The following is a 22049-nucleotide window of genomic DNA, read 5'->3' as shown; positions in this document are numbered from 1 at the left end:
CCATTCGACACCAGTGGATGAATCTGTGTCTTCTGAAGCAAAATGATGTGTATGTGTAAGGAAAATACCAATATTTTTAACTTTTTAAAATATAAATCAATGCTTTCCGGTCTACTGTCATATGAGCGGTTACGGCGGGACTGAAACAAGAGACGTGCAGATCCATATACAAAGCCTTTTATTTACAAAAGATGTGTTCAGAACAGACAGGGCCCCAAACAAAGGCAAACGGGTATAATATGGACAAGACAAAGAGCATTCCAGGGACAGGCGAGGGTCAACAAATGGAGATCATAATCCATTGGACAAGGCAATAGGATAAACCAACTAACCAGGCTAAAGTCAAGTCAAGTCAAGTCAAGTTTATTTGTATAGCGCTTTTCACAATACAGATTGTATCAAAGCAGCTTCACAGTATTAAATTAAAATAATACAACAAAGTTTGTTTCAAGAGGAATTTATTGATTGATAAAATTAGATTAAATATCCCCAAAATATCCCCAACTGAGCAAGCCAAAGGCAACAGTGGCAAGGAACCGAAAAACTCCATCAAGTGACCTAATGGTGTTCTAAAACTCCATCAGGTGACCTAATGGAGAAAAAAAAACCTTGGGAGAACCCAGGCTCAGTCGGGGGCCAGTTCTCCTCTGGCATTTATGAGCTAGAGGACGGATTGTAGTTTGATCTGTAGGATTATATGAATGCCTGGCTGAAGAGATGCGACTTTAATCTAGTTTTAAACTGGGAGAGCGAGTCTGAGCAACGAACAGTATCAGGAAGACTATTCCAGAGTTTTGGAGCCAAATGTGAAAATGCTCTCCCTCCTTTGGTGGTTCTGGATATCCTAGGTATGACCAAAAGCCTTGAATTTAGTGATCTTAAAGAGCGCGATGGATTATAGGGCGATAGAAGATCCGTTAAATAGACTGGAGCTAAGCCGTTTAGGGCTTTATAAGTCAGTAGCAATACCTTGTAATTAATACGGAACTTTATAGGTAACCAATGCAGTGATGATAAAATCGGTGTTATATGATCATATTTTCTTGATCTTGTAAGAACTCTAGCGGCGGCATTTTGGACTAACTGTAGCTTGTTTATTGAGGATGCAGGACAACCAGCTAATAAAGCATTACAGTAATCCAGTCTCGAGGTCATGAATGCATGAACTAACTTTTCTGCATCAGAAACTGATAGCATATTACGTAGCTTAGCAATGTTTCTAAGGTGGAAAAAGGCTGTTTTTGTAACATATGAAATATGATTTTCAAAAGACAGGTTGCAATCGAGTATAACACCCAGGTCTTTTACTGTAGAGGATAAAGTAACAGGACATCCTATGATGTTAAAGTTGTATTGTGCGAGGTTTTGTGGGCGGTTTTTTGAACCGATAAGTATTACCTCTGACCTAAAGTATTACTTAAAGTCCACGCGTGAGGCAAACGGAATCCGAACAGGGCAAGACGAAAGAGGTAATCTGAGGCGAGCAAGAGTCCAGGGCAGGCAGAGAGAAGGCAGAACATGGGAAACCAGGCTAGGATCAAAACACAGGGCAAACAAGCAAGAATAAGACAAGAACAGACTAGGAACTCTAGGATTTGCTCCGTAAAGATGCTATCAGCTAGACAGTGATATTCGCTAACAACTCGTGACAATCGGTGAGCTTGTGCATCAGTGTTTTATAGTCCTTGTGATTGACTACAGGTGCAGAAATAATTAAAGCCATGGAACATGGGAAATGTAGTCCAGGGTAAAGTAACTCTGTGTGTGCAGTGGTGAACGGGTGACCTTTGGTGGTGAGTGGACGGAAACGACAGGCGTAGAATACGTGACACGAGCGATCAGGAGAGGGATGTTGAGACACTTGACGTACAGTAAGTGTATTGTGAAGCTTTTCCGAGAAGTGATGGTCCTCTGTGCTTCTGCATTACATCTAATGTGAACTTCACAATGCACTTACGGTACGTCACACGGAACCCATTCACTTGCATTATATGGACTCACAGAGATGGATTATTTTCATAAAGTCTTAATTTGTGTTTATCTGAAGAAAGAAAGTCATTGTAGTGGCCTAAAGTGATGTCTGGAGGGGATATTTTCACAATATAATATTCTATTAAACAATCAAAATATGAGGAGTGTGTTATATTGAGAAGGATTATACACTAAACTTGGTTAAGGTATTAAAATGACAAAATTATTTGGCAAGAAAGGCAAAATCCAGCATATAATTAAATAAGGGCTTTATTGTATTATGCAAAAAAGGAATAGAAAAACAAAAAGCTCACAGGAATTAAGGCATACAGTACGTTGACTACAATGTAATCAGTTATTAATATTTTTTTGTTGTTGTTGTTGTTGTTGTTGTTGTTCTCCCTTGTTTTTGGATTACAGCAGCATGCATTCTTCTGGGTATTGACTCACTAAACTGTGCGCATGATTCATGCTTAACTTCTTTAATTTAATTTAAAGTTAATCAGAGCATCGTTGGACCCCTGCATGACGTATCATAATTCAGATTTATAATTTCCTAAAGGTTTTCAATGGCTTTAAGGTCAGGGGACTGAGGAGACCACTAAAAGACTTCAAAATGCTGAGCATGAAAACATTCATTGCGTGCAACTTTATTGTGTTTGGGATCATTATCATGTTGGAAAATGCACTTTTGATCTCCAAACAGATCCTCCATACTCTGCAACACTGTGTTCAACAGGATTCCCAAGTATTGGTCCATTTTCAAAGCGCCAGAAACATTGTACATCCTTCCAACATCTACTTCAAGCATGCGTTCCTAATAAAGTGTTACCAGATTTTGACTTGTGAGACTGCAGAATGTGGCTCCAATCTTCCATACTCCAACCCCCTATGTTCTTTGGCAAATGCAAGATGTTTTCACAGTAGATAAAACTAATAAATGGTTTCTTTACTGGTACACAAGCTCTCAATTTAGCCTCTTGTAGCCATCGGCTTAAAGTTCAAGATTGGAGGATAGATGTCTCATTCACGTCTTTAGAAGCTGTTTTGAGGTGGTGCCACATTAAGGGGATTTGTATCCTCTTGTGAAAATGCTCACTAGTCTTCCTTAACCATCCACAACACTTTGCGTTCTGCATGATAGTGGTCTTACAGTGCTTTGAAATAATTCTGTGGACATTATGACCATTCACATCCAGCACAAGGGCAGTATTCAAAACCCAATTGACCAGATTTTGCCATTTTAACAATATCCTCCTTGTTTGAAGAGGACAGCTTCTTCCATCTGGCCATTTTCAATAAAACTAATATTACTAATATGTAGCTAATACCTGACACATAGTGATTTATTGAATTATAGGCTGGGAATAATGAGTGTAAGATTGGTATGACCACTTGGCCAAAAATGATATACGCACAATTCGGTATGTTTCATTGCGTCATGACAAATTATACAATTCAAACGTGGAACGCTGAATTAGTTTTACACTCCAGGCAGAACTTCACGCATACAAATTATTTGATAAATATTTAATAAAAGGTTTAAATAAAGTGCCAATTTTCCTAGGTTAGACATCACTTTTGGCCATGCAGGGCCATGCAGGGAGTGAGTACATTTTTATTTGTAGGTGAACTATCCTTAAAAATCAATGGCATAGATGGCATAAATACTTTTAATTATTTTTATTTTATCATTTTGTTTACATCATCCATTTTCCAGATCACTCCTATGTAGGGTTGCAGGTTTTTGTTTTTATTTTATTGTGAATTATTGCATGTCAATTAGCAGTCCAGTGCTGAGAGTGACAAGTGGCTATGCTTTTTTGCTTAATAAAAAAAAGCAGCTAAGCAAACAGCTGCAAATGAGGGACATTCAGAATGTGTTTTTAATATAGGTGACGTCGGGTGAAGCGTTAAGCAGTCTGACAAATAGCCATAATAAGAGCCTAGCTTGAGGGTTGAGAGCAAAAACACACACACACACACACACACACACACACATACAGAGTCACATGTTTACAGTCTCCACAAGAGTTTTGAGAACATTAAACTGATTAAATCCATAGGATACTTTGAGGCATTATGGACTTAAAGAAAGGAACATCAAGGAAAATAAACAGTTTGTTTGCGTTGTAATGCGTTTGTCCTTGGCAAACCCACTGCGTGTGGGTTTCCTTTTGAATATGCTTATTTGTCTCAGCAGAAGTTTGTGAGGCCATACATTGTTGTCTAAAGATAAGAAGACATTTTTTTTTTTTACTGTGACAGATTTTAAGCTGTTTAAACATTTTGTATGGTAATATTTAGATACTAGATACAATATTTAGGTAATATTTTGCACACAATTCAGGCTAGAAATGAAAGCTTCAGCGTAATAATGGCCGAGAAGACTCAATTGTTACTTATTACCTTCTCATCTAACCAATCGTGTTCTAATACTTGTAGTATAAAAGATCGGTACTTACACATGTCTGAGTTCGCAGATGCTGACGCTTTCATTCACCTCCATCCTTCCCACCACCACCAGGATGGCCCCTTCCCAAACCTCCCAGGGGGTCGGCTGCGCCCCTGCCTTCGTCTTCAGGCAGGAAATGCAGAATCCATTACCCTCGGATTGCGAGCTACGGACGGGGTCTACGCCAAAGAACTTTATATCATATATTGCTTGCTGGGCTGTTAATTATGGTATTTATTCTTCCGCGTCTTTCTGGTAGAACTGGAGAATGTGATTTACTTTGACGGATATTGTCCTAATAATACAAGCATACTAACATTTCAAATTAAATATTTGTCACCTCAACATTATTCTCATTTATTTATTTAATTTGTTGATGAGCTGTTGCTTTTTTGTATTTCACAGTGAAGCAATGCATGAACTAGATGTACTGCTTCATAAACAATATAAAGGATATGTATTATGTATTTAATAAGACAATTTAGATTTGTGTGGGTGTTTTTGCAACATTTTAGAAAACAAGCCATCTTTTCACACTCTCGATATTTTATTTAATTAATCTGGTAAGAATGTTCAACATGTTTGCTTTGTTTCATACTGGGATGGAAATGACATCTGAAACATTTTTGGGATATGATTTCATATAATGATAATGGTATATAATATTTAAAAACATTTTGCATAAATGAGATAAAATTCTATTGTCTGCAATATTTCTTTGTATATCTTGGCATATAGTTTTAGAATATATATATATATAATTATTTTATTATTTATTTTTAATGCAATTTAAATATAATTACTGGAATGTAAAATTGCCCATAATTGTACATTTATCATTTTGTATTTAACATTATAATATTTGTTATTTTATAATACAAGGCTTGGTATTTCGTCATTATCCCCCATCTTTGGAGTCTGATGTGTTTGAAGTGCCATGATCTTTCTTAGCACGGCTGTTTGTCTAACAAACGTTCTGACATCCTTCTCATTACACCTCCTCTTTCCAAAGGATTTCCCAGTTCAAACGGCCATGATTCAAGTTTCCTGTGAACCCCCGCTGTCCCAAATCAATACTTCTCTTATTTAATGAGTGAAATCCCTGTTACACGTAATGGCAGCGGTTACGCTTTGACAGCTCAGAGTCGTGGTTTTCAGTCTCATAATGAATTGGGGGAATTCGACAGAAGGGCAGCCTATTTACTATGGCTGTTGATAACGGCACGTCACTCCAGTGGTCAGCCTCACTTCCTCTAATGAGATGACAGGTGCAATGTTTACTCTTCGATCGCTGCTCTATTTGAGGGGTCAAGTGTGTTTACTTCTCAGACGTACGACCCTAATGTCCAAGGCTAAATAGTTGACCCTCCATTTTATGCTGCATATATTGAAAAGGTCACTGGAAGCACAGTGTAGATCTCTCTGTGTGTGTAGGTTGAATTGTGAGCATGTGTCCATCAAAGCATCATTCATTTCATTGCACATAGACACTTTACAGTTTTTCTCGATTGTTTACACACATTTTCTGAAAGCATGCCTCATATTCTCAGAACTCTACACACAAATCCCAAAAAAACACACACAATGGGCAAAACCCCTCAATTCTCCTGCAAAATGAAACTTTACATTCAAAACAATGTTATTTCTTCTCAAAATGGTATTTTGTTTTCAAATGACACACACAAACCATCATATGAATAGACATTTATAAGAACCAGTTGAACACTGATGTGCTCAATGTAAAACACTATGATGAATGGAAAACACTTCTTCTCCATTCATTATAATGACTTAGGCCTTTTTTTGTTCAGTGTTACACTTACTACAGACAGTACATACATAAGTGTGTTGTAAAATATTTGAGAATATTGTTTTTATACTCAGAACACACAAATACACGGTAACAAATATATTTTATTTTTCCCACAAAAACAATGTACACAGTGTACATCCCAACCAACACAAAGTTGTACATACAGTGGTCTACATACAAAACAACAGAAGAATTTACTGTATACAGTTACAGTAAAAAAAATAAAATCCAATGTTGGCATCCATTGCACCATTGAAGAGCGCACCTGTTGCCCTTTTATGCTAAAGCTCTGATTGCTAATTGTAAAACTGTGTGACGGGTGTTTGCCCATGTGATGAGTCAGTGTGCATATTTGAATGGTAGTGTGTTCCTTGTGAAAACAAGAGATTTTCTGCATGAAAATTGTGCCAAAAGCAGAGAATTGTGTGTAGTGTTTTGAAAAAAGTGTGTTTTAGAAGTACAATTTGAGTGTAAAGCAGGAATTGTGCTTGTAGTTTAGCTGAATTGGTTCAGGGGGTTGGTGAATGAGTTACATGTTGTGGTCATTGTGTCTCAAGTATCAGAAAATGTGTGTAAACAATCGAGAAAAACTGTAAATCAGGGGTAGACCACTATCCTTCAGAGTTTAGCTCCAACCCTGATAAAACTCACTTGAATAAGCTAATCAATGTCCTCAGGATTAGAGGAAAGCAGGTGAGTTTTATCAGGGTTGGGGGTAAACTCTGCCATGTGGCTCTCCAGGACCAAAGTTGCCCATATATGCCTTAAATGGCAATTCACTGCTGGAAAAGTGGGCTTTTGATAAAATTTTTGTCTGTCTAAAAAAAAAATGGTGCTACATGACTAGAGATAAAGGACAGTCGCATCTGTAGTTTTAACAAAAGCCCTGGAGCTGTCAAAAGTTCTGGATGCAGGCAACACTGTAAACAAAATCTAACCTCCCCAACTCAAAATTTTCTAGTGACTGGTCACATCTAAATTTTTCAATTGGCCCAGGTGAAATTCTGTCAATTATCAAATTGAATTTACAGAATTTCACTTGGGCTAAATGAACAATTTTGATGTGATCAGTCACTAGAAAATATTGAGTTGGGGAGGTTAGACATTGTTTTATAGTGAGAAAGAGTACCAATTGTTCATTTATATATTACAGACATTGCAACAATACAAAGCTGAAAATCAGCAAACTAATAATGTGCACTTACTGATAACTTAAAGGATTAGTTCACTTTCAAAAAATATTTTTGCTGATAATTTACTCATCCCGATGTCATCCAAGATATCCATGTCTTTCTTTCTTCAGTCGAAAAGAAATTAAGGTTTTTTAGGAAAACATTCCAGGATTTTTCTACACAGAATGGACTTCAATCACAACCAACTAATTTATTTTCGACTGAAGAAAGAAAGACATGGGATGACATCGGGGTGAGTAAATTATCAGCAAATTTTTTTTTTTTGAAAGTGAACTAATCCTTTAAGCAAGTTTCACCACCAGCCAAAGTTTATTTTTTGAACATTTATGTTTCATGATCCTAAAAACCTTTTGATCTAAGGCTATTTAATACTAATAAGGCTATTTATTTTATTTTATTTTATTTTATTTATTATTATTTTTTATATATTTTTTTATTTTATGTTATAGGACAGTTAAGGAAAAGCACCTGAGTTTCTAGCACAGATGTTGAGAGTTTTCAATACAGTACTTCCATTTGTTTTAGCTAATATTTCTATGACTTTTAAGCTTATTATTTTAAGCCAATTGTTTGTTTTCTTATTTAGTGCTTACTACAATATTTTGTATTAGTGTCTTTTGCTGGTGTCTCTCTGGAATACTTGATTGTGATTGATTGATTGATTGTGATTAATTGATTGATACATTATTCGTTCATTAATCATGTAAATTGCTCAATAGTGAAAGTCTCTGACGGAAATATACTAAATATGAAACATTTAGCAATTATATGGATTGTAGATGTCTTATATGCACATTCCAAAAATGCCTTATTTCCACCACAACAATATGTGATATACTGTTATAACCCTTCAATCTAATAATGGATCTAGCATGCATCCCAGTCTACTTCATCTCTATTCATTCTGCTCCATCAGTCATTTCATCATTCAGATTCTTGTCTTGGCGTGACACAGATGTCCGTGACATTTTCTGTCACAAACGATTTGAGGGCAAAACCTCATCTGAAGTTCAGAGGCTGGGCAAGGAATGCATTTGAGCAGCCAGACTTGTGAAAAAAAAAAAAAATCTTTTTCAATTCCTGCTTTCTGCTTAGCTAACAGTACTTTATCCAGATTGGCAACAAAACTGCTCCTCACCTCCTTGTCTGTGGTCATGGAGTGAGCCCAACTCCACAATAAGGTTCTGACCTTTCCGGAAATTATCCCAGCGTCCCTCCTGCACCCCTGATTACCTCAGCTCTTGTTCAGACCCTGCTTTGACCTCCTGCTTTACAGAGCTGGAAAGGTATAAGGATTGTACCCAGATCTAGAGTTTACTAAAAGCATGTGATAGAGGACTTTTCTCACTGCGTGCAGTTTCAATGACGCTCTTATCTTAATTATATATAATTTATATTTTTTTTTGGTGCGTGTGTGCGAGTGTGTGTGTGTGTGTGTGTGTGTGTGTGTGTGTGTGTGTGTGTGTGTGTGCGTGTTGGTGTGTGTGTGTGTGTGTGTGTGTGTGTGTGTGTGTGTGTGTGTGTGTGTGTGTGTGTGTGTGTGTGTGTGTGTGTGTGTGTGTGTGTGTGTGTGTGTGTGTGTGTGTGTGGTGTGTGTGTGTGTGTGTGTGTGTGTGTGTGTGTGTGTGTGTGTGTGTGTGTGTGTGTGTGTGTGTTGTGTGTGTGTGTGTGTGTGTGTGTGTGTGTGTGTGTGTGTGTGTGTGTGTGTGTGTGTGTGTGTGTGTGTGTGTGTGTGTGTGTGTGTGTGTGTGTGTGTGTGTGTGTGTGTGTGTGTGTGTGTGTGTGTGTGTGTGTGTGTGTGTGAGAAAATATTTATTTATTCATTGACCCCTGGATAGTGAAGAAAAAGCTTCACTATAAAATAAATTCATTCATTATAAATAATAAAAAAATAAAGAATTAATTCATAAAGAATAAGTATATGTTCAAACTTTTAACTTGTAATGAAAATTATACTATATTAAATGATTACTGCATACAAATACTTGTATATTTTGCTCCTGCACAGATTGTTTGTTCAGAATTTTTATTTTATTTTGTTATGTTAATTTATTTTTTTATTTTTTTATTTTACTCTGATGCCATGGTTATTGTTCAAAAATGTTATTATTATTTTATTTGTTATGTTACAAATACTATCAATTTCAAATATAAGTGCAATTTTCAAAGCATAATTTGCTTTATTTAATTATTAATATTTAACATTTACAGTTAAAGTATGTCAAGAGATGTTACATCTCATGTTACAGAGATGGCTTACAATATAAAAAAAATATATACATAAAGGTGAATAGCAGTCTTTCCAAAAACTCAGGATAACCCCATTTCATACTTGACCTACATTCATCTGATGATAGGAATAAGATTAAACTTCAAGATAAAAAAAAAAAGATGATGAATTATTTAATCATGTCATTTGTAATGCACATATGAGGCATGTTACAAAAAAACATGCCAGTCTTAAATTAAACTTTGACAAAGTGTTATAAATGATAAACAAAATTACATGACAACTAAGTTTCTCACTGAATGATTTTTATCTTGTATGGGAGCTGACAGCAGCTCACAAACATGTCGGCGGTTTCTCGAAACTCAACTCTTCAGATTAGTGACAAAATCGAGCTGTGGATGATGCGTTCATAAAAAAATAAATTAAAACAACCTTTTCTCTTTTCTGCTTCAGGAATCAAATTTCTTATTTTGATTTTTGTAATTCAGTGTGCATGTCTGAAAGCATCTGTATAGCTCAATTAATGTGTAGTTATTATGCACAAAAGCATTAAAAAGCATGAAATAGTATTATGCTTTACCTGCATATTTATAAGTGGGCAATCAGAAGAACTGAAAACTTCTCTGCTACTAAACATATTTCAGTAATATCACATCATATCAGTGTTTGATGTTATATGATCTCATCTGTGATACTGGCATGAGTACAGAGGCTTGTGATCATGCTCTGTCTATCATTCAGGGAGATGTAATGGGGAATTATGAATCTGCTTGGACCATACGTAGAGGATCAACCATATTATTCGGGATAAGCCTCAGCTTTAAAGCTGCTTTGATGCTTTCCACAGAGCTCAAATCACAAGCCATATGGTTTTAAATGATCTGTGGTCATTTTGGGGTAGTGTAAAGCCTTAATCTGTACTATTTTCATGACATAGTTGTAAAAAGTTCTGCTTTCACTATAATGCAAGAGGTCACTCAAATCACTTCGTTTTATCCATATACAGTAACAGAGACGAAACTGACCTAATACATATCCTATTCACAGCCCTTATCATATAGGATATACTGTATATAAATATGCAACCAAAGCACATTCATTTATAGTAATTTTTTATTGTGGTGCTCAAAGAGGCCATATTATGCCCTTTCACAAAGTCTTAATTTTGATTATTTCCCCCACATTTTACATTCTTGTCCTTCCGAAAGCACAATGTGCTTTACTTAGTCGGCTGGATCAGTGTTGTGATTGGTCAACCTCTTTGAGCGTGTTTCAGAATTGTCAAGTCCTGACCCTTACCTCGCCCCTTATTTTGCGAATGCTTTGGGCGGGAATTATTTAAATGAGAAATATTGTGACAGAAGAAAACTCAATACTGCAATCGAGGTGTTTCAGGGAGTTCAGAAACAGTGCGCATTGATTTGGAGAATAACTCCCTTTGGAGTGAATTTGTGCTTTTTAAATTTGCAGACCTTTTTAATGCTCAGACAGCAACATTACACACTAATAAAAAGTTGAACATGTAAGAACCATAGGTTGTCTTTAGGGCAAGCGTCATCATTTGAATGAAAATCATGATCACATATTACTTTGCTGTGTGACCAGACTTACATTTTTTGTTTAAAAATCTACTTCATCTATAATGACAGAGAACACTCTAGTTTTTGTATTGCAGCAGTTTGATACTACATTGCTAACTTTATTTTGAGTTAAGATTTCATCTGCACCACAGGGTGGATTGAACATATAGATGTTTTTCAACACTCCCCAGGAATCAGTTTATGCAACATGTAATTATTTATAACGTGTGAGCTGTAAAACTGACAGCGTGGGTCTCTGGCATTGGCGTTTTGATCTTCCAAAAGTGTTGATTGTGAGGTACTTAGTTTAAAAATGATTAATCCATTTCATGCTGCCTGGCGAAAGGCCATCTCTTTGTTTTTGTTGCCAATAAACACCTGCTTTCTGCATGATCTGATTGGCCAATCAATATAAAAGACTTTTTGGAATTGTGTGCATCAAAGAAACCCCTTTGTAACACTAATTGGAATCTATTCCTGCAAGTGCAATTGAGAAGGGAATGCTAATGTATTTCATTCTCCAGGGTTTTACAGACAGTGCAACTTTACTTGCAGTGCAACTTTATATATTTTAAGTATTATATTGTCAGAAATTTGTTATTATTGTAAAGAGAGTTTAACTCACATGTACTTGATGACCTAGATAGAAACAAGCTTGCTGTCCTATCTATGAACCTCCATGAAAACATAATTATTGTAAATGCTTCAATTCACATCATTAATTTTCCTGTCAAAAGCATTGCAATAGCTTAAGATTGCAGGTCAGAATTGCTAAACAAGATTTAAGTTTGTACTCTTTGATGATATTATAAAAGACCCGTAGTGACGGTGTTGAAGGTTCTTTGTAAAAAATAAAATAATTATTATTTTTGTGCAAAAAGGGACAATGCATATCTGAGAATCGAATACAAGCCACAACACATCTCAACAATTCTTCATTTAGACTTCTCAGTTTGCCAATGTCACAGCACTCTTTTGAAATTCAGTTGTTTCCAGCCAGAATAAAAGGTTTGTTTTTATGTTTAGTATTTGGTTGCCAACTGATTACAGATTTTACATTCAATTCAATTATTTCTATAGCGCTTTTCATATAGTGCATATCGTTTCAAAGCAGCTTTACATAAAATTTATTTTTCTACATTACAATTTAGCATTATTTCCACATCATGATCTGTATCAAAGTAATGTCCATATGACAGAATGTACAGTTCTTAGATAATACAAATCATGCAATTAAACATCATGTATTCATTTAAGCAGAAAACAATGAGCTCATTAAAGTAATTATTACAAGTTGTGATCATAATGATTACAATATATAGAACATTTGGAAGTTGTGTATGTTGATTAAGAGTTGACGTCATCTGAAGTCCTGCGTCATCTTTTCACAGATGTTGGGGCATCTGAAATCTTCGTGAGAGGCAGGATCCAAACAGGAGCTGGTGTAATCTCTAGTTAGAAAACAAAAAAGAAAAGCAAATAGTGTAGCTGCTGTTCATAACATTTCAAGCAATAGATAGTCATGTGCATTTGATCTGATATAACTGGAGTGCAAAGTTATGAGATGCATTATGTGAATGCTTGGCTAAAGAGATGCGTATTTAATCTAGATTTAAACTGGGAGAGTGAGTCTGAGCACCAAACATTATCAGGAAGGCTATTACAGAGTGTAGGAGTCGAATAAGAAAACGCTCTCCCTCCTTTATTGGACTTTGATATCTACTACCAAAATTCCAGAGTTTTATGACCTTAAAGAGCGTGATGGATTGTAGGGTGATAGAAGATCGGTATGAGCTAAACCATTTTGGGCCTTATAGGTCAGTAGCAATACTTTGTAGTCGATATAGAACTTAATAGGTAACCAGTGTAGAGTAACCATCAGTACAGTCAGATCAATAATATTGTTGAATGTTAAGTGTTACCAACTAAGCAAGCCAGAGGCGACAGTGGCAAAGAACGTAGGTAGTCTTAAGCGTAGGTAATAAGCCTAATTTACACAGACATGAGCTGTATTTGCTCTGAAAAGAATGACAATTGCATTATTTAGATAGTTGTTTTAGTGAATGTGCCCCAAAGGATCCAAAAGAAAAGATCCTGTGACATATTATATAGTTGTCACATCTCCAAAATATCTAATACTGTAGGTCAAAATACAGTTATATAGCCTATATTAGCTTAATGACTGCAGCTAATGTGAGTGTTGGATGTAAAATGCCCTCATTACCTTGATAAAATGGCGTGTTAAACTGTGCGCTGAGGATTCACCTCACGCAGAAGACTCCGACAAGTCGCCACACAAAAGACACACCGGTGCATGAATCTGATTACTTCAATCTGTGTGCATCTTTTATTCATGATGGAGACGGATATTTTACCAGACACTGTGTGAAATGGCATTAACATGATTTGAAGATCGTGCACATTATTTCCACATCATGCATGTTTTTTCTTCTTTTTTTTCTTGGCCAGGTCATTGCTAATGTAGCGGATTGCATCCCTCCCTCTGGTCTGGTTTAAATTGAGTGAGTTCTGCTGATTCAGGACTGGCTTCCCTCAACGGATCACTCACCATAACTCATCTGAGATCTACTCGAACAGGTTATATCTGTCAAAACATTTGAAAATGACTCAGATATTCTCATGATACCATAAAAGATTAATTAACTGGAGTCTATTCACAGATATTCATAGTGAGGTAACTACTAATTCTAATTCTAATGGTTTGCTTAGGCTATCATCTCTATTTATTGTTCTCATACTGAAGGTGAGATTTCAACAACACAGTATTAAATGTACAAATATTTTTTCTTACCGAATGATCCAAAATTGCACAACTTGACATGTGTTTTTGTTGTTGTTTTTTTTTTATCGATTAGACTATACATTTGTAATAGTAAAAAAATGAAAGGAGAAATATGATCCATATCTAGAGACCAGAATATCATCAGAAACTTTCTTCAGTAAATGTGTTTCTATCTTAGTTTATGACCATGTTTTGTTATTTGATAAAAAATGTATCTGCATCAATTGAGCACATAGGGTTTCTATGCACATTTTTTGAATTTATGCGAATCCTGGCATTTCCATCCAAAAATTTGTATGCGATATCCCATGCATTAAAATAGGTGGATGGAAACAAAGCTTGTGAGAAAAGAGGTGATGCTGCAATGTATAAAATGAAAGTGTGTTTGACCTTGGATGCATGTAAACCTATTGTGAGAGACTTTCCAAAAAATGTGGAACCTTTAAAATATCAAAATAGGGGAACAATTTTTTTTTTTTAGGAAACTGTGATTTTTTTTTCAGTGTGATTTGATGAATGTAAAGTTCAAAAGAACAGAATTTATTTGAAATGTAAATCTTTAATGTCACTTTTGATCAATTTAATGCATTTTTGCTGAACGAAAGTATTAATTAATTTTGAAATGATATATATCATACTGACTCCAAACTTTTGAATGTTAGTGTATATCCTATTTTTTCCAGATAGCCAAACACTGAACATAATGGCTCGGGTGCAGCTGTTTGCGTTTAAAAATTGTAAGCCATTACAATGAATGTTTTATTATATTTACAGAAATATCTGCGCTGCAGTGTTTGTCCTCACACAGGCAAACATCAATTCATTCAGTAGCAGTCTGGGGTGGGATTCCAGTACATATGATCAGACCCCTGCTGAACTGAAATGCTTTGTATATCTTGCTTTCAAATAAATATGTATAAGATGAATATTGCACTTGACATTTCAGTCCCCCTTTCCAGGCTTTGATCTTTCTGTAACATCTTCATTTCACAACAAGCATTACCCAGAAGACCAGAAGTGACGGTTAATGGTACTGAAACATTATTATTCTAAAATAAATTTGAATAACTAATAGGACTGTTTATCTGTTGTCTTTAAGGTTTGCTTGTTTTTTGCATGGGTCCATTTGATGACAATAACAGTGATTGCTATTTCATTGCTTGTCCTTATAGCATGGATTTCAGTTGGTTAATGTAATTGCGCTCATCGACAACTCACTGATTTCTAATCAGTTTCTTTGTGACGTCTTTGATTACATTTGAATGCAGATGCTTGAATAATCTGACACTGATGAAAACTCAGCATAAACTGCAGTAATAACTGTATAGATGGCAATAAATGTCCGATTTGCACATATAGATTAAAGCAAAAGGCCATTCGAGGCTGTGTTACAGTGATTTTACCATGGTAAAGCGGTGGTAAAATCGCCTCAGTACCTTTTACATTGATAAAATCACTGTAGAGTAATTCTCAGCATTGAGATGGCAGGTTTTGAAATGGTGCAAGAGTAATATAAAATACACCAGCAATAAGCAATTAAATTGATTAAACAATTAAAGTGTCCCTATTATGCTTTTTTCCCCAGATATTACCTTTCATAGTTATTATCTTCCAAAAGAAAGAACCGACGACGACGAGTCGTCAGTAATTCTAGTCTTACTTCCTGCACAAATTCATTACATTTATATAGCGATTTTCTCGGTTATATGATTTTCATTGGCTGCCAATGAATGTCAAATAATGTCTACTTTGTCCCGCCTTAAAACACTGTACTGAGTTCTGGAAATGTTGTTTTGAGTTGTCAACATGTCGAGAAGACCCTGTTTTCTGTACTACGAAAGCAAATCCACTTTGTCTGCACTTCCAAAAGATGAGGACTCGCGCTGGTTGATACAGAGCAGAAATTCCAGCCTGGTCTCATTAATACGTAGACTTAATACGTAATTTTCAAAGATAGAAAACATACTTTTTTGTACGTTTGGATAGATGTTGAAACGTATACGTATCTGCAACATGTAAACGTAACATTATTACGATTTTACAGCTAGACCAACAAAACATTATCAGTTTATGAATATTTCATATCATAAAGATATCTGTATTTCCCTTTTACCATTTTATAGATAAATGTAAGATCCCTCAACCCTATTCCCGAACCTAAAGATACATATTTTATACAGAATATAAAAAGGATAAAACGTAATGGACAGAGATGTGTAGGGTAATGGCAGTTTTATTAACAATATAGCATTCAAATATATTTTGAGCCACTAATCCTACTCCTACCCCTAAACCTAACGTTACCCATAACCATTTCTTAAAACTACGTAGACTACAATTATGAAGAAAAACATAACAGACAGACAAGTGTAATCACAATAATTTTTATTATTTGTATTGCGAAAATGTCAAAACCGGTACCAAAAGTCATTCACATGACTGCAGTCCGCTTTGGCAGTATATAAAAGTTTTGTATGAGGTACAGATCAGAATTTAAATTATTAATCCATGAAAAAGTTAATCCGGTTTCGTTCTGTGAAGGCGCGCGCGCTTCTCCATTTCAAATGTAGTACACCAGAGCTCGTCTACGGAGAGCCTTGGCACTTCCTATTAGCCCCATTGTATCGATCTCGGTTGCAGTTCCATTAGAATTCCACTGGAGGTGATCACGGGCGAGTGCAGACTGAATGGGAGTAGCTAGACGGCTAAATGTATCTCTTTCTCCTGCTTGTCGTTGAATCAACGTAGATTTTATTGTTGATTCCGCAAGTTCAATATAGATTATAGTCCAAAAGTTGAATGAATGAGTACTTATGTCCTTTCGATTGAACCGGTTGGGCCGTTGTTGGCCGTAACACGCTTGCATTCTGCTAATGAATGCTGATTGGTCAGTGACGGACTTGCGACTGATTACGACCAGAGACCCCGTTTGATGGCACCTGAAGCTAAAGCAGAATCAGAAACATTATCTTTAGGAGGACTTTCTGTATAATAGAATATATTATAATTTCTCAAATAGCAGCTGGTGTTGTCGTTGCCGATGCCACGAGAAAGGAAGCAATGAAGCGGAAGTGCCGAAGTGACTCAGAAATTGCCGTAAAGCATCACCTCTGGCAGTATGAAAATATGTGACGTCATCACATATTTTGAACGGATTTTTAGAACAGATAAGTGAACTTAAAAATGCAATTTTCAGCTGAGTGTATTATCTTAGCCCCCCCTTTTGAATGCAACTTTTATGTCAAATTACTTGACAAAAAATTACTGGGGGTGAAACCCGATAGACTCCCATTCATTCTGCACTCGCCTGCGAGCGCCCCCGCATGGACAGAGACATGTTACTGCAGCCAGTCCAGAAACCGGAAGTAACCAGAGAGTGCCAATTCTCTTCCTATTAGACATAGGCCGTTTCTCAATATGCGTTCTTGTCTGTACTTGTGTTCTTGTGGACTTGTGTAACGTCATCAGTCGCTGCCCAAGTACTGTCCCAATACACAAGTTTGCATTTTGACAAGAACGGTTAAAAATCCCGGAGTGTTCTTGACACGCCCATTTTACCGAGGATGCATAGGTTGGTAACCATAGATCTCATATAATAAAGGCTAGATGTCTCGTCCCTGCTGCTGGCCAATGGAGGTCGACGTCCGCACACGGTGGCCATCTTGCCACAGGGAGCTCGCTCATGCATGGTGCATGTACTTTTTAAATAACCATAACTTGCTCAATTTTCTTGGGTTTGGTTTGTTATAAACGTCAGAGATGTAGTTATGACACTGCATACTTACCAATACATATAATATTATATATTATATATTTAAACATGTTCAAGCATCCAGAATTATAGCCACGTTAATAACGTTTGTAAGAAACCAAACCGTTTGTAAATCCGTCAAGATTTCAGTGAGATAATAGGATTTGTGTTTGTGCTGATCACTCACCTTACTTCAGATACCACAGAGCTCGCCAGAAAGCTTCCCTGTGACAAGATGGCCGCCGGTGATGCCGTTCGAGACTCCGCCTTAAGACATCTAGCCTTATATGGATATCTATGTTGGTATCTTGTGTGAACTTGACGGCAGATATATCCCAGCATTCATTTCGGCATTCGAGGAAAGAGAGGCAGGTCAGTACAGCAAGTAGTTTTTCTACAATTCCGTACGCTATTTCATCACTAAATTCACTTCTGAGAACATTTGATGCGAGAAATCAACTGTGTAGATTTCAAATATTGGCATTTTTACGAAAATGTATGGCGAATCGAAAATGTGCTCAAACGATTTTGGAAGTGAGAATCTCCATAAGCGTAGCTTTATTGTTATGAATATACATTACATTTTAGTGTACAGTTGTAGAGTAATCCCTTGTGCTGAGGGTAGGCTTGGGCGATAAAGCCTGGCTGTTATCGTCAATAATTCTCGTTATGTTTGGGTACTGCAGACGGCGTCTGTGCGGGGGTATTATTGCGCAATACCAGCAAGAACACATCGTCTCAAACTGTCAGCAGCGTTCTGTGTGCTCGTCACCTTGTGAGTTCATTCTTCCAAGAACAAATAGCAATGAGCGTTCTCCCCAAGAACACAGGTCCGTTCTTTGCATTCTTGGTTTTGAGAAACACCCATTCTTTGAGTACACCTACTGAAACACGGCATGTCGCAATCTGTGACGAAGCAGGCGAGAGACAATGAGCGTTTGATATCACTGCCATAAAATATGTCGTAACGCTTCTTGAGGGCGCATTTTTAAAAATTTGAATTCATCACGAGCGCGTGATTTGACGTGAACGGTCGCTGCTGAGAATGGAGATGAAGATCGCTGGATAAAGGGCTGAATTTGGATCTGTTTCTTGCAAATAACGTATGGATTCTAAAAATCTGGATTACATCAAACTAATAAAATTGATGTCTTTCGTGAATTTATGTCGTGTTTTATTGTATTATTATGGTTATATAGGAGAAAACGCCTTTTGTGTCTCACGGTAAATAAACTAAATACAAAATGGTTAAACGATTAAAGAAGGTATTTTTAAGGTTTTAAAGTGTATTCTTGTTTAACACCATGTAGGCTAATCCTCCGAAAAGAGTTTGCAGCAGAAGGCATGAACAGAGCGAAATGTTATTATTTATGAGTATTATATGAGTAAACTGCATTAATAAATGCGACTGAAAACGTAATTGTTAAGACAATTGAATGCAATAGTCAAAACATTAATGCCACGATTTTAATATGCACAAATAGGAATACGTTCATTTGTAAAGTGTATTTGTACGTTCATTTGTAAAGTTCATTCTACATCGGTAAAGTTGATCATACGTACATAAATTAAGTTTTTGTGCTGTCAATGCTTAAATGTTTTACGTTTTAGTGCTGTAAATACGTCAGTGTTATACGTTTCTGTGTGAATAAGTATTCTCATGAGATCACGTTGCAAATTCAGATGTTAATAAGCGTTTCGTTTTCCGACTGTAAACTAGATCACAACAGACTGGGCCATCTGACCTATCAGAGCCGTGTAGTCTCTTGGGAAGGAGGGGTTTAGAGAGACTGAATCCTCTATTGAATAGTTTCAGACACGGTGAGAAGAGAGGTGATGCTCTAATGTCTGTTATGAGAAAATAAAGTGGTGTTTTTGTTTTGTTTTGTTTGTTTTATACCTTGAATGTATGTAAACCTTTTGAAGGAGCCTCCCAAAAGAAAATTAGGAACCTTTAAAATAGCATTATAGTTGGCATTTATATAGTATTCAGTTGATGAATGGCTACAGGTGCTTGTGCATAATTTGCAGTGGCTTTGAAAGGGGCTTACCTAATAAGATTGAATAGGAATCATTCATTGTATAAATGCATATCAATATCCGGTCCAAGCAGGTTCAATCGGGCAGCACATTGACTGCATGTATATTGAACATGATGAGAGACTTTAAAGGGAATCCAACTGGCATTTCAGGAGTTTTGTGTACTTCTAAATAACTGATGCTGAGCCACATTCATTGGCATGAGCTGGCGTGTGCTAGCTAACCTTCTGGTTCACATGCAGTATGACGAATATGAACCGAAATATTACATCTGACAATATTTAAATGAGCATTTTAATGGAACTTTCTCTGTGGCAGTGTTTCTATTTGGTGTGTACAATTGCACCATGAATAATGTGTTACCCAGTGATGAGATATAAAAAAAAGTTGAATATGTAATTGGAAACCATTCATTCAAGTTGTTCTCAGTTTAAAATAGTTATATTTAATACATAGAAAACAAAATATACTGTTCACAGACTTCATTAGTTAAAACTTTAGAGGCAAAAACGGTAGAGGTGTTGTTCTAGTAATGCTAAAAAAATCCCAATACTTATTTTTATTTTATTTTATTTTATTTTATTTTATTTTATTTTATTTTATTTTATTTTATTTATTTTTTCAAATTGAAGTTATAAAGTGTATAATAACTGCCATATCATATTCACTTTCATATTCACAGAGAGATTATGGATAAAGCATATAAGGTACACCAGTCTGCATTAATAGTGCTGGTTTTTACTCCATAGTTAAGGTGAATCTCATTCATATTCCATATAGAAACTGAAATGTACCATTATTAATGTACTGACACCATCTAAAATGTGACTTTTGCAAATGCACAACTTTAGAAATGTATATATAGTGGGACTGAAGTTGAAGAAACTATTGAATAACATGACTGGAGAAACTTATAAGACCTGTTTAACGAAAAATGTATTTATAATTGTAACCCAGATCAGTGCTATTTTTGAATTATACTCTTATAGTATTTTTATTTTTATTTTATAGCTTTTATTTTTATATTTGATAAAGTGATTTTGTGCTTTTGGCTTTTTTTTTATATTATTTTATTTAATGTTTCTATTTAGATTTAATTTAATTTCATTTCATTTTTAGATTTAGTGATTTTAGTCTAGCATTTTTTTTCAGTTAGTTGTCTAGAAAGCATTTCTAATTGCTGTTTGTTTAAAGTTTTTAAATAATAAAATGTTTATGTTTTATTTTATTTTATTTCAATGACATTAAATTATTTTTAATAGTTTTAGTTTCACCTCACAATATCAAAAGGTGTGACTAATAAGTCATTTACACTCTTACTCTCTATTCATGAATTTAATTCTCATCAGCATTAAACCTTAAAGAACATTTGCATGCCTCTGAAGTTGTAAATGCATAAATATGTTTACGTTTCAGTGTCTAATTGAACAATGCAAAAATTTGCATTTTCTAAAACTACACTTTGCAAATTAATACTAATGAGTTTAAATAGTTTCCATATAGGCTGCATAATCCAGGAACGATCCAGCTCATGTGCCTTTATGCAGGACATCCACGGTCACCTCAAAATGAGTAAGTGAAGTTGCTACTGTTACATGGCTATGGTTTCATTGTTTTTGTCATCATTTGCTTGTGGGTAATGGAGAAACGAACACTGTAGTTGCCGTATGCACAGCACTCTCTAATGATTGCTACCAATTACTGGCAGCTGTGTTACTCTAATGACAAGGTTTTAAAAGTCAATTGGACTTTCAGATGGCAATACAGCTGGAGGATTGAGTCGAGGAATTCTAATACCTGGAGAAAGCTGTCCGTTAGCATTCCCATTCATTTCCATGGCAGCTGCTCGACTGGTGAAATGACAAGGCCTGTGTACTTCTGCATTTGATGCAGTTGGTTTTGGAAAAAAAAAATTGTCAGCTGCTCACCAGAGGCCGGGTACACCAACAGTCTATACGTTACAACTTATCCTAGTACTACTACTGAATATTTTAGTTGCACCGTTAAATAAGTTAAAGGGATGGTTCGGAGTAAAATCAACCTAGGGTCCTTTGCACCATGACCTCGAGCCAAACACCCCCCCAGAAGCTCTTTTTCCCTTGGTCGAACATTATTAAAGTTAGAGCTTATTTAGAGATATCAGCCGAATGGCTTAGCGCAGACACTAATGGATCCTATGATGTATCTTGTAAATGACCCCACTAATAGGCCTA

The sequence above is a fragment of the Leuciscus leuciscus genome (assembly GCF_965113295.1).
Source record: "Leuciscus leuciscus genome assembly, chromosome: 5".
Taxonomy (NCBI): domain Eukaryota; kingdom Metazoa; phylum Chordata; class Actinopteri; order Cypriniformes; family Leuciscidae; genus Leuciscus; species Leuciscus leuciscus.
This window is presented reverse-complemented; position numbering follows the sequence as displayed.